The sequence below is a fragment of the Ceratotherium simum genome, chromosome 5, assembly GCF_057802395.1.
Source record: "Ceratotherium simum simum isolate JZ-2026a chromosome 5, ASM5780239v1, whole genome shotgun sequence".
Classification (NCBI taxonomy): Eukaryota; Metazoa; Chordata; class Mammalia; order Perissodactyla; family Rhinocerotidae; genus Ceratotherium; species Ceratotherium simum.
This window is the reverse complement of record NC_141904.1, coordinates 69,881,067-69,894,204: the sequence shown is the minus strand read 5'-3', so window position 1 is coordinate 69,894,204 and position 13,138 is coordinate 69,881,067. Positions and strand designations below refer to the sequence as shown.

Genomic DNA, 13,138 nt, shown 5'->3' with positions numbered 1-13,138 from the left:
CAATCACTACACCACAGGGCTGGCCCTGAAGTATTTATAAAGACGTCTTAAATGACTGCATACTATGTCATCCTTTTGGAAATAATAAAATTCTATTGACTATTCTTTAATGTTGGGTGTGGCAGTTGTTTCCAGTTTTTCTGCAATATGTTTTAGTGGGCATATCCATGCAAAAATGTTTGTCCATCAATTTCCATTTCTTTAGCTATATTCTAGAGGAGGAAATTACTAGAAGAAAAGTTATGGAATTCTTGTAGATTTTCCATACATCTTGTCATCTTACTGTCCAAAATGCATCAATTTACACTCCTACCAGTACTGAAGGAGAGGGTTTATTTCACTGCAACTTTGCCAACAGTGAATTTCAACATTTTTTTTATTGTCACTTAAATCATAGGAGAAAAAAGTCTATCTCATTTTTTTCTTGTTCAATTCTTTGATTACAAACGAAGTCCAGAAGTTTTGTTTCTTTAGGCTGTTTGTATTTCTTCTTTTAATTGTTCATAATTTTTTGGAGCTGCCAGGGTTTAGAGGAGTGGGGTTGGGGGAAGCCAGGTGCTGATAGGATAGAGAAGGGATCCTGTCATTGGGAGGTTACTTGATCATTGGCCCTTATGCCAGAGTTTACGGTGAATTCACACAGTGCTACATTGCAGCTTTGATCTGAGTGATAAAATTTAAAAAGGCAGGGCCATTGGCACCCAGATGCTCCAGAAATCAGATGGAGAGATCTGGGGCTCACAAGCTTTTCAAAAACTTTGGTGCTTTAAATTCATTCTTTTATTCACGAAATAATTATTGGGTGCTTACTTGTTCCAGGCGCTATTTTAGACACCAGGGATACATTAGTAAACAAAAAAGAAAGGCTCTTCTGTAAATGAGATGGATCCACCTCTTTGCTTTAGGGTGAGGACAAACTGACAGATCTGCATAAAGCACTTAGCACAGTAAGAGGAACAGTTGCTGCTATTCTTGCTTCTGCTGTTGCTCTGTTATCATCAGCATCTCAAATAGAAAACAGTGTTCAGCCAGATCCCATCCGTAGTCTCCTTGTCACACGTGGGAAAGGAACACTGTCATAGGTCCTGTGCTCCCAGCCCAAGAAGCTTCTCTCCATTTCCTTTTAGCCTTTACCCTGTGAGCTAGTATCCTCCAACCACATGGTTCCAGAAGCCTGGAGAGATGTGTGGCAGCGTCCAGTTAAACAGTAGACCCTGGGGCAGACCCGTGGACATCAGGGAGCTCCTCCCATCTGCATCAGTTTAGTAGGGTATTGCTGAAGGGTGAGCTCCAGAGACAAGTGGGGCGCTGGCCATCGTATCCCCTCTCTGGGCGTTTGCTCTGCGCGTCTGTAAGCTCTACCAGCTGATTCTCATCAACCCTTGAATGAAAGAATTAAGAAGAAAAAAAATATGAAAGGAAAGTGCACTTCCTCTTGCCTTCTCAGTCCTCTCTGAGATTTCCCGGGCTCAGAGCTGATGGAGGGAAGACAGGCCCCCAGGGCAAGGACCACACTCGGCTTTCTCTTTGGCTTTTTCCTCTCTCCCGGGAATGTGCTTGGAAACCACACTCTTGTCTGTGGACTTGCCTGGTTCCTGTCACCACCATTTCAAAACACGACTGACTTTTAATTGAGAAATAAACATTTCCGATGCTGAAATGTTGAAGGAGTAGCCGTTGTTTTGGACCAGTGCGCCCCCTGAGAGGTGTGGATTGGGGCAGGCCTCGCTGGAGTGTGGATGTGTGAGTTCTTGGGCATGGTCCTGGCGCACCAGCCCGTGGTCCCCATCTGTAAAATGGAGGAGTGAAGGGACCTGTCTCGTAGGTGTGCTGTGAAGATTGTATAAAGAACAGTTGGGTTAAGAGTTCAGGTTTAGCGTTCTGTATTGGAGCCCTGGTCCTGCTACTTTTTGGCTTTGTAATCTTGAGAAAATGACCAGATTTCTCTAAACCTTTTTTTCCTTATTTAAAAAAAAATAGGAACTAAACTAGCACCTCCCCTTTGAAGTACTTGGAAGATTAACTGAGTAATTATTCCAAGTAAAAAGTGCTTGGAGCAATTCTTCATACATAGCAAGTGCTCGGTAATGTTGGTTCAATAATGTCAGCTATTTTTATTATTAGCACAGTGCCTGGAATGTAGTGAGTTCTCAAGGACGTTAATAATAATTTTTACTATTAATTAACTTTAAAGATAATGAAAATATTTTTAAATGGCTGTTTTTATTAAGGAGAGCCTAGCAGAAATAGAAATGAAATAGGCATCCTGATACCTTCCCCTATCCCCAGTTGAAAATAAAAACAAAAACTTTGAGATCCTAAGTAGAAAGAAATGGTTTCTGAGTTTTTAAGGATAACATATATTTTTTAAATGATCTTCCTGTCCTTCCCACCTGCCATCAAAAGGTAAAGGGTGGAGCCTTCCAGAGGGATCCAACTGGCTCATTTTTATGAATTTGAATCAGTCTCTTAGCTACATTGTGGCTTAGATTTGAGTGCTAAAATTGTAAAAGTTCGAACCATTGACACCCCCAGATGCTCCTGGGTTCAGATGGAGAGATCTGGGGCTCACAAGATTTTCAAAACCTAAAGTGCGTGACCGAAATAGTATGAAAAGGTTTTCCAGGCTGTGCACGAGATTCATTGGCTCTAACGTGATCTTATAGAACTTACATATAGAGACGATGTTAAAGGAGCATTAGGCTTGTGTCCCCAGCTCTACACATGGAGGAACGTGGGTAGAAACTGCATTGAGTATTCACGGTGTCCAAGGCCAGAGAGAGTGAGAAAGACAGAGACTGAGAGAGAGGGAGGCAAGGAGGTCCACGGGACAGGGAGCAGGAATTCCTATCTGGGAGAGAGTGAAGAAGGCTCTTTTTTCACTACTCAGATGTGTTGTGAGGCAGCAGAAGGTTGGCTGTTTGGGGTACACTTGGCAGGAATGACCTTGACTCCGCTGTTATGCAAAGGAGGGCACGTATGTGCGTGCATGCATGAGCACACAGGGGAGGTGGCCGCAAGCCCTTTCTCTGAAAACTCCAGAATCTGTCATTTACGACAAAGATGGGAGAGGTGATCAGGAGGGCTGCCTCATATATGTTCATGACCCCAGCAAGCAATTTTCTCTCTTTATTCCTTCAAAACGCATATAGTTTTATATTCTTTACTTATACATGATAATTTTCATGGTAAAAAACAAACAATAACAAAAACACGATAAGAAAGTCAACATTACTGCAAATTCACCCCCAGGATCACAGTTTGGACTGTTTTGGAGACAATCCTTCTAAACCCCTCTTTCTGCCCAATGTCATTGAGTAGACCTGGCTGTCCAATATGGTAACCAGTTGCCCCAATCAATTCTTCAGCAGTTGAAATGTGGCTAGCCTGAACTGACATGTGCTGTAAGTGTCAAATCCACGCCAGATTTTGAAAAAAGATATAAGTTTAGATATTGATTACAGGTTGAAATGATAATATTTTAGATATATTATATTAAATAAAATATACTATTAAAATTAATTTCATTTGTTCCACTTTACTTATTAAAATGTATCTGCTAGAAAATTTTAAATTACATTTGTGGCTCACATTATATTTCTATTTGACAGTTGGGTATAGAGAAGTCACAGTTTTAACAAGATTGTGCTACATTTTTCCTACTTTTCTAAAATTTAAGAGTATGTTGCTGTTATCTTTCTGTACTAATTGGTATATGGCAACATTATTATTACCTTATAGCTATGTATAGATATATCACACTTTAATAACCAGCTCCTCTTTGTTGGATATACAAGGTTGTACACAACAATGCTTGTGAACAATCTTGCATATTCATCATTGCAAGCCTGTCTGATTATTTCCTTAGGACAAGATTTCTCAACCTGAGGACTGTTGACATTTTGGGTTGGATAATTCTTTGCTGTGGAGGCTGTCCTGCGCATTATAGAATGTTTAGTGGCATTCCTGGCCTCTACCCACTAGATGCTGGTAGCATTTCCCTCTCCCCATACGCATAACAACCAGAAACATCCCCAGACGTTGTCGTGTGTCCCCTGGGGGGGGGGGGGCGCAAAATTACCCTGGTTGAGAAGCACTGATTTAGGGCAAATTACCAGAATGAGAAATGCTGGGTAAAAAGGTATATGTACTTGAAATTTAGGTAGATAGCTAAATAGGTAGGTAGGTAGATAGATATTGATATCTATTTAAAATTTTGTGTATATTCCCAAACTATTTTGTAGAAGAATGGTACCAATTCATATCTCTATCAAGGATAACAAAGATCCTCATTAAATGCCTCCAAGAGATGTAAGAAGGGAGGGCCGGGTATTTAATTGTTATTACATTCGCTGAGAATTTGTTTAATCAGATTGCTTTTCTGAGATCAGCTCTTGTACAGACCATGATGGAGGCAGTCTAGATATTTTCTCTGGGAGGCCAGCTTGACAATGAGGCGCCATGGCCATCTTTGCTTAGCATCACGTACAGGGCATCTGTGCTCATAAAGGAAAAAGATGGTAGAACATCGGGGAGAAAATCTATTACTTTGTACTTTAAGACTTTTCTTGTAGTGAGAAACAGGAATAATAGTAAATGATGATGATAACGAGAGCTAATTTTTGAATATTTGCTATGTGTCAGGCGCTGGGCTAAGTGCCCTTATGTATAATTTCATTTAAACTTTGGAAAAACCTGGTTGTGAGGGAATTGCTACTGTTTTCTCCAGATGAAGGAGGACGGGCCCAGAGAGGGGACCAGCCATTCATCGAACACGCTCAGGGTCAATCATTAGGACGTGCTGTGGCCAGGATCTGAAGTAGGCAGTCCAAGTGACCACACTATTCATTTCTTCACTCTTCCAACAAATATTTGAGCTTCTCCTGTGTGCCAGCCACAGTGTTCTTTGCTGAGTTTATAGTAGTCAGCCAAAAAAGACACGACGGGGGCCTCACGCAGCTCAGACTAATAGGAGCTAATAAAGGCAAATCTAATGAGGACTAAGAAATGGAGATACATTGTACTTCTAGAGCCTATAGTTGGGGGACTTGCCCTAGTCAGGGAGGTCAGAGAAGGCTTTCAGGGGAAATAGTGATTAAAATGAGATCTGGAGAAAGAGAGCAGGCTGGAGGTTAAATGGGGAGGCAAAGAGAAGGAACAGCATGTCCCCTGTGTTGGGACGGACTGTGGTGTGTGGAAGGAACTGAACGCATATAGAAGGTGCCAGGGAGAGTATGAGGCCAAGGATACATACACATTGCAAGCAGAAGTACATGGATTAGAATCTGTGCTTCCAAAACTGTTTTTTTGTTGGTTGGTTTGTTTTTGTAGTGAGGGAAGTTTGGGATGCAGTGGGAGAACATGATCAGATTTGCATTTTGGGAAAGTCACTCAGTGAAGTTAAGAATGACTGGAGGCAATGGGAGTAGATACAGAAGAACTAGTAAGGGGCCAGCCCCGTGGCTTAGTGGTTAGATGCGCGCGCTCCGCTGCTGGCAGCCTGGGTTCGGATCCTAGGTGCGCACCGACGCACCACTTCTCCGGCCATGCTGAGGCCACGTCCCACATGCAGCAACTAGAAGGATGTGCAGCTATGACATACAACTATCTACTGGGGCTTTGGGGAAATAAATAAATAAATAAAATTAAAAAAAGAACTAGTGAGGGCCGTCATTGATTCTAAAGAAATAATGAGCACCTCTGCTTCACTTGTTTATTGCTGCTTCACAGACTATCCTGAAACTTAGTGGCTTAAAACAACAACCATTGGTGCAAGTCTTCCTTTTGGGCAGGGCTTAGCAGGGGTGGTTTCACTTCACTCCTTTGCATTTGTCAAAGCACATCACATGGCTAGCCCACACTCAAGGGGAGGAGGAAAGGATTCTAACTCTTGATGGGCACGTGCATACAAGAAGGGGAGGAGTTATTGGCAGCCAGCTTTGAGGCTTCCTACTGCAACTTGCTGTGTGCCAGACACAATTCAAGGCTCTGAGAATAGAGCACTGTATGATAACAGAGTAAACTAGAGCAGTGTCAGGTTTGTTTTCTAGCCAGTGAACTGAAATAGTGATGTACTAGAGAGTAGCTGGGTAGGTGAGTGGCCACTTTAGACTGGTGGATTGTCAGGGAAAGTTCCCCTTAGGCGCTAAGTAGAGATGAAAAGGAGGAGCCAGACATGGATTAGGGAAAGTGCCTTCCATGTAGGAACAGCTAGGGCAAAGTCTATGAGGTGGGAGTGAATGTGGCATGCTTAACGAAGAGAAATTAGGCCAGCATGGCTGAAGCATGGTGTCGAGGAGGAGATGGAAGAAGCTGTGTAGGACAGATGAACGTGGCAGGAGGCTAGTGCAGAAGACAAAGCTCGAGAGCACTGTAATTTGGACTATGAGGTTGATTGTGGACAGGCAAGGAAAGAAAGACTTGGAGATATTTAGGAGTTAAAATTAGGCAGCAATCATTGATAGATTGAGACAATGATGTGAGAGAGAGGGAGTTGTTAAAGATGACCTCAATTTATGATGTGAACATCATTGCATGGAGGTACCATTGGCTGAGTTAGTGAAATGTTGGGAGAGCCCTAGTGTGGAGGAGGAGGATAGAGAGATTGGATTGGACACATCTTGGGTTTTTCAGGAAGGAATCACTTTCGTATATGCTATAGACTGAATGGTTGTATCCCCCTTCCCTCAAATTCATATGTTAAATCCTAACAATGTCATGATGTTTCAAGTTAGGGCTTTGGGAGGCAATTGGGTCATGAGGGTGGAGCCCTCTTGAGTGGGATTAGTGCCCTTTAAAAGAGGCCCTAGAGGGGCAGGCCCCGTGGCACAAGCGGTTAAGTGTGCGTGCTCCACTGCAGCGGCCCGGGGTTCGCCGGTTCAGATCCCAGGTGCACACTGATGCACTGCTTGGCAGGCCATGCTGTGGCGGCATCCCATATAAAGTGGAGGAAGATGGGCACGGATGTTGGCCCAGGGCCGGTCTTCCTCAGCAAAAAAAAAAGAGGAGGATTGGCAGATGTTAGCACAGGGCTGATCTTCCTTACCAAAAAAAAAAAAAAAAAAAAGAGGCCCTAGAGAGATCCCTCACCCCCTTCTGCCATGTGAGAGCACACAAAAAGACGACCATCTACGAACTGGAAAGTGAATCCTCACCAGACAGCAAATCTGTCCACGACTTCATCTTGGACTAACCAGCCTCCAGAATTGTGAGAAATGCAATAAATCTCTGTTGTTTATAAGCTACCCATTCTATGGTATTCTGTTATGGCAGCCTGACTGTACTAAGTGTATTTTTTCTCCCCTATAACCGGAGAGCCCAGAAATTCTTACGGCAGCAAAACTGAGCTCATAGACTGCCTTTTGAATCTCATAGTTATTCAGAAAGATTTCGTCTTACCATGCGTACTGATATTTTGTTCAGAAAACATCATCGCTGGAGACTGTGGAAAGAAAGTAACCCTGTATCTTAGAAAAGAAATAATATTAGAAAGCAGCCAAGTGTCACTGCTCCATACTTTCTCACAAGTCTGCAGAATTTGTTTCTAAGAATAAATGTGTATTTCATAATATAGCAATTTGATTTCTTTTTAATCATTGGTTTTTTTGTGTTTGCTGATTTCTCAAGCTTGTTAATTTGTGCTGTGTCTACCCATCGTTTGTGCAAATTAGCAAGGTTTAACTATAAATGAAAATGTCAAAGTTATTATATTATTTAAAATTAAAGAATAATTAGACTGGAGGAAAACAGGCTGAAAGAATGCTCCAGGATATGTTAATGGTAGGAAAGGACAGGAAAAGAATGAAGAAAGGATAAGCATGAGAGGATGGGGAACTACTCTTGCAACTGATTACCATGCCACGTGGAACTCTGAGGGTGTGAAGCATCCCCAGAAGCCTCACGTAGGTGTAGGCTCAAATGATTTTCTAATAGGTCTGTAAAATGTATTAATTTTAAAAAGAGTTGGGGATGGTATTTTACCAGGTTGTTTGGGTTCTGCTGCAGTGGATATCAGCTGATATTCCAGAATTGTTCCTCTCTGTGTTTTGTTTTCAATGTCTACCAAGGGCATCTGATCATCTGATCCTAACAGAAAGATGCCAGTAAAAGGTAAGCCCAGAGGTGGGGTATGTGAGAAGGTGAATGGGGATTTATTTTTCCAACTTGCAAAGTTGTTGATTCTTAGTTCACAAATGCAGTAGCAAAAATCAGCTGTTGCTTCTAGAGATTTATACTCATCCAGCTAATGAAAGTCCTGTGTACAGGGATATAACTTGTGGGTACAAAAAAAAACCCAAATTCCCTAAATATCCATCAGGAAGGAATGGTTAAATTATGGTCCATCCCTGGGGTAGGGGACACATAGGGACACCACTATGCAGCTACTAAAAAAAGAATGTAGACCCCTATGTGCTGATCTGGAAATATCTCCAATATATATTAAGTGACCAAGTGGGTAAATATACTACTCTTTGGGTAGAAGGGGGAAAAAAAGAAGAATACATACAAAACACATATGATTGTATACGTGTAGAAGATTCTTAGAAGAGAGAGACAAGACACTGGTAACAATGGTTGCCTTTGGGAAGGGAAACTGGTGGTGGGGAATGGAGTTTATTTTCCCCATTTACCCTGTTAGTGCTGTTGGATTATATGTGTTATGAGTATAACACCCATTTGAGCATAGTTGTTCCAGGATGCCAAAGAGCGAAGTGTTATTACCTAGAGGGTAGCAAGCCTTGCTGAAAAAGATCAGATACTAGATTTTGATGATCTCTTTTTTAAATCCTTGCTTTTAGTAAATGTGAAAATCTGGCTGGAATTGCTGATTGATTTCAAAACCCAGTGATAAGAAACAGTTGATTCAGCCCAGATCCCACCACCTCCTCCCTTTGGAGGATTCTGTATGGCTTGTCTCCTGTGTTATGCTAATTTATTTTATCGACTTCCATTATCTATGTATCATCTGGAACATTTTTTTTAGTTGTGTGTCATATGACTTGGCCTATACTGGTTTATGATTAGCATAATCACATAATCTGAGCTTGATTATGTGACTGAATAATAGGTCAGGTATAGGCCTGGTTGGACTTGATCTAAGCCCCGAAGCCCCATCTTTACATTTCTCCCTTCTGCTTTCTTCTGTGGTGACCCCTTATCTAATGGGACTCCCTTCCTGGTGGGGAGCAGGTCCAGCAGCTCCATCCTTGCAACTTCTCAGCTCCCAGGGCAGCAGAGAAGGTCTGGCTTCATGTCCAGGCCACCCCAAGCATTTGCTGTCAAGGCTTGCCTTGAGTCACATGCTTCTTGGGGGACCTTGAGGGTCAGCTTCCACTTATCCCTATCTTCTGTTTGCTGTTTGCAATTCAGTTAAAATTGATAAACCCCAAAGTCCTACTACATTCTGGGTTCTACAGGCCTGAAAACACTAAGATGAGTAACATATTTCTGCAGATCTTGGGGAGCTCACAGCATGTTAGAGAAGGTACAGAAGCTGACATGGAAATCCTTTTTGATGTGAAATATTAGACTCAAAGGAATTCTAGGGAGGGCTCATCTTCACCTGGGAATATTAGTGGGAGATTCGTGAGAGAAGTGACACTGGAGTTAAGCCTTCTGTGAGGAGTAGAACTTCGTCATGCAGACAGGTCAGAGGAGTAGGGCAAAGACATTCCAGTAGAAAAAGAGCATTACCAGATAATTTTAATTTTCTTCAAGTTATGTTTCTCAGGCTTCAAAAGGGCCAGTGCACCATCCTCTTCTTATATTGCAGCTACTCTCTATGACCAGACCTTCCAAGATGAACACTTGGTCCTGAGAATATTAGAGCATTTTATTTCTTTGCACTCATTTGGCAGAAGCATTTATTACTTTGTATTGTTATTTACTTCTCTCCCTTCACCAGTCCCTTTTTATGCTCATTGTCTGGGCTGCACAATTAGTGCCCTATTATCAAGCAGTAGTCTCCCTGTTAGCAAAGGGGTTGTGTTCCAGGGACACACTTTGTCATCAGAAACTTTGTTCTCCAGTAGTGAAATAATGGAGGCACCCTAGGGCTGCATGCAAGGAAGACTGAAGGGGGGGTTGGTACAGCTTGAAAATATCAGCCAACTTTTAGGTTGGAAAACACAATACAGTAGTCTTGAACCTGACAAAGACAAGGACGAGGAGGGAGGAAAGCAGCTTGATTTATGGCTATAAGGTAGTAAGGAGGAAGGGAGAGGGCTTGGGTGTGTATTGGAGGTTGGAGCCAAATTTTGTATCAGTGGTATTGGGGTCAGGTGACACTGCTTCACATGAGCTAGACCTGTATGAAGGAGGACAGTGGTGAGTAGAAAGCAAATCATCATTTGCCTGTTAGTTGGACTTGCCCCTTCCCAGCACCTCCTTGCAGGTAATTCTTGGAATCTGAGCTTGAACATATGGCCCAGTCTTGGATCTACAGGGCCCCTTTCTTATCCTTTACACAAACTGGAATCTGGCCACTCTCGGGGCCACGTGGGACCAGAAAGATGTGCAGCTTACCCCCTCTGCTCATTGTAGAACAGACAGGATTGACTGCCAAAGAGGGAGACGAATGTGCACCCATGGGTGTGAGGCCTCTCCTTAGTCCCAATTTTAGTGAGAAGAGAGGAGACTTACTGGGGAGAGGTGCAGAGCAATTTCCATTCTCCAGGTGCTGCGTCTGCCAAACCAAGGGAGACCATGGCCATGATACAGTTATCTCCAGATCCACAAATAAGCTAGAACTGAGCTCTTCCCTAGCAGTTCTGGAAAATGTTACCCTTGAAAGAGTATCAGCAGGAACATTGGGAGGACATTTGTGAGCTCCACTAATTCCAAACTCCAGTCAAAAAATGCACCAGAGTTAAATTGAACCTTGGAACTGGTCAATGAAGGTAACGCTTTAATAAGGGGCAGAGCTCTTTCTCCCAGTTAGTCATCAAAAGCTGACAATATAAATATCTTCTCTTTGGCATAACACTTGAGTGCAGCTCATTGACGTTAAAAGGTTGTCAGTCGGTGACAATGAAGGACTGAGGGGGATTTCTAGTTTTGAAGGGGAACACGGCACTAGAGACCTGTGTGAGAAGATAGAGTGGTGGCGGGAACAGTGTGGCACACAGGCATGGAAACTTCCAGGTCCTCTCTGCCGTTACTGAGGCCACTTTCTGCCACTTGTTCTACCCCTAGTATATGTGAGACCCCAATATGTGCCCCATATTTTGGGGCAAGGACCATATTGGTTTTTCTCACCACCGTTGGATATAGGCCTGCACATAGCCTCGTGTGGATGTTATGGTTGACCCACTCATGATGCAGAGGGCACTGCCAAGAGCAAATTACACATATTATTTTTCATTTTCATTGTTACATAAATTTTCCCCAGTGACCTATTTATCAAGGTTTTACTCTTCACTCTCCTATAATTGGAGACTCTATTGCACAAAAAACCCATTATTCTATGTGTATAGAATGTTGATAGATATAATACTGCCTTGTTCAGGGGTTATTTTTTGGGTGTATGCCTTATCTTAAAGTCACTCTAAAATCCCAATGGGTAGAGAACCTGTCTTTTAAGAATCTTTTGATTCCTGATTTAGAATATATAATAGGTGCTTTATAATTGATTATTTCCCCAGTGAGACTCTTAAGCTTTCTTGAGTACAAGAACAATGTCATATATTTATTCATCTCCTCTGCCAGTGTTCTACACATAGTAGGTCTTGTCTTAGAGACAGAACTGTTTTTGAACAGCAGCGTTAATTTAGACACCCTGTAAAATGTTGTTCCTATAACAATGCATGGCTTTGGCTTTAAGCCCAGTGAAAGCGCATTAATCGTTATGAGTTTCTCTCTGTAAGGTTTTTCCCCTTTGTCTCCTATTTTTTGGTACGTGAACAGCCTCTGTCTCTCTGTGGGGAAGCGGCAGGCAGCTTCAGTGAGTACAAATGTTATATTCACGTGTGGAACGTAGCCCCAGAGATAATCATATGTACCACTGATCCGTCAGTAGATTCTATTACGCATGTGGTTCTTTTATCAAAGGAATTAAGTTTTCTTGATATGTTAGGAAATAGTACTTTTTTTGGCCAACTCTGGAATAGATGAATGGATATTTTGGACATCTGTCTAGATTGCCAGCTTTGGATTCCTTTTTTTCCCTGAAATTTGGTAATTCCAGATTTGAGAGTGCATTTGCTCTTAAATTGTGTCTTCAAGTGATCAATACTGTATTTGTGGACAGTAATTATTTTAAAAGAGAAGTGAAATATATCCCCATACTTTTTTTTCAAAAAATCTAAGTCTTTAAGAAGCACTCGATTTCTTTTTTCTCTCTTTCCTACATTTGTGTGTGCCTAGCAAAGATCCTCGGAGGCATTTCTGTTGGAAAGAAATCTTCTTTAAATAGATGGGTGCAGTAGAATAATCATGTCTTGTACTTGGGAAGATATCACTTGCCTAATGGCATAATAATTGATTTTTTCACCCCTTGTCTCTTTAGAATAATACCTTTTAAACCCCCAGAAAGAGCTGAAGATGAAACATGACAATCCAGGGAAATGTACTGGCCACTTCACCAATGCACCCAACTCCACTTGATAACCTTTCTGGGGCCTGATCTGTGGTTATCTGTCCTGTAAGAAACCCAAGATCCGCCCAGTCACGATACATTGGACGCCATCCCTGCTAAGACCAGGTTACAAGATGAAACTCTCATCCCCCTTAGCTGTTAAGATGGAATTTCCGTTCATTGAAAGCATAAATCCTTTGCACAATATTTTTATGCTTGTTTTCCTCCTGTGTGTAAACCTTTATTTGGTGCTCTCTCTCTTCTGCGGTAGGATTGACTTTTTAGGGCAGATGAGAATTTTGGAGATAATTACCCCCCTCCTCCATTCCTGTGGCTATAACAACAGCCAAGTCCCAGTGCCACTTTGATAAAAAAAATTTCCAGAGCTGTTCGCCTGTGTTGCCTTGGTCTGCCTTGTCTTAGAGGCACATCATTTTTGCACATCAGTATTAACAATTCAAACACCCTGAAATGCTAATAGCACTAGTAAGCTTTTAATTCCATGGAATTTATTGCTTGCTGTATTTCCATGAATTTATAACGCTTTGATTCTTAAGAGCCCCA

General features: G+C 42.1%; 1 protein-coding gene across 13 annotated transcripts in view; it reads left to right on the top strand.

Moving 5' to 3' along the window:
- FOXP1 (forkhead box P1) overlaps positions 1–13,138 on the top strand; it is a 577,255-nt gene that overhangs the window by 270,696 nt on the left and 293,421 nt on the right. Inside the window, exon 1 of one of the 13 annotated variants that reach the window (XM_087431337.1) lies at positions 8,090–8,109. The exons of the other annotated variants lie outside the window; for them this stretch is intronic. The gene's annotated coding sequence lies outside the window, so the exon portion shown is untranslated. Of the gene's footprint in view, positions 1–8,089; positions 8,110–13,138 lie in introns of those variants that run through there. 13 annotated transcript variants of the gene reach the window in all.